This window comes from Grammomys surdaster, unplaced genomic scaffold, assembly GCF_004785775.1.
Source record: "Grammomys surdaster isolate TR1022 unplaced genomic scaffold, NIH_TR_1.0 123192, whole genome shotgun sequence".
Lineage (NCBI taxonomy): Eukaryota > Metazoa > Chordata > Mammalia > Rodentia > Muridae > Grammomys > Grammomys surdaster.
In genome coordinates this window covers 1-1,068 of record NW_021618513.1, presented here as the reverse complement: position 1 = coordinate 1,068, position 1,068 = coordinate 1, and positions in this window count along the sequence as shown.

The following is a 1,068-nucleotide window of genomic DNA, read 5'->3' as shown; positions in this document are numbered from 1 at the left end:
CTCTCTCTCTCTCCCTCCCTCCCTCCCTCCCTCCCTCTCTCTCTCTGCCTTCCTGTCTTTTCCCCACCCTCTCCCATGTCTCTCTTTTAAAACAAAACAAAACAAAAAAGTATCAAAGACAACCAGATAGGTATTTGCTACTCAGTGTGCAGGTCTCTGGAAAGCAGGGGATCCTGTCCACAGGCCTGTTTTATTTGTGTTAAGGGAAGAGCCCTGGCCAGGGGAGAGGGGGCTGCATTTCATTTAAGAACTTCCGGCGACTGAAACATTCAAACGTGAATTCCCAAATTTTTCTTTCTGGGCTTTGTCAGGGAAGAGGGAAAATGTCCTTCTAAGAAAGATTTGGAAGTTAGAGGGGTTTCCAGTGGCTTGAAGTCAGCAGTTCCCAGCTAAGATAATTTGAAAACAGTTTTATTTCTTTCCCTTCCTTCCGCTAGGTCAAATCAATATTAATTGTGCCTTATTTCACTTCCATAAACTTGAATTACTTTTTGGGAAAGCCCCTGTGTGAATTGAGAAGTCACTACAAGCAGCATAGAGCCTGAGGCTGATGTCATTCTGTGTGTAGCATGGAAGAGGAATGTACTCAGTGTTAACTGCCATGTGTTAGTTCACAAACATAGCTAGATGGTGACGGCCAAATGCATCCCCTGTGCTTTTTTCTTTTCCAAGAAAAATTGAAAAACCAACAACTCTTCCCCAACAGCTGCCTAATTTTAGGAGTCTGACCCTCACATGTCACTGGTGTGGGTGAGTGGGGCCACGGTATGAATGTCTGTGTGAGTGAGTCTGGATGTCTGTGAGAGCACCTTGGGAGAGACTCTTCCTGGGATGCTGTAAATACAAGTACCATTTTAATAAAGCATGTACAACAAACCAAAAAAAAAAAAAAAGAAAAGAAAAGTTATTGTTTTGTGAAGTCAGCATATTTTATGTATTCTGAGCAAGTATTTGACCACTGAGCAACATGAGGTACAGAAGTCCAACCAACCCCCACCACCATTTTTCCAAATGCCAAAATTTGGCACTAACTTTCATCTCTTTTTACACCTACCTCAGGCATCATAG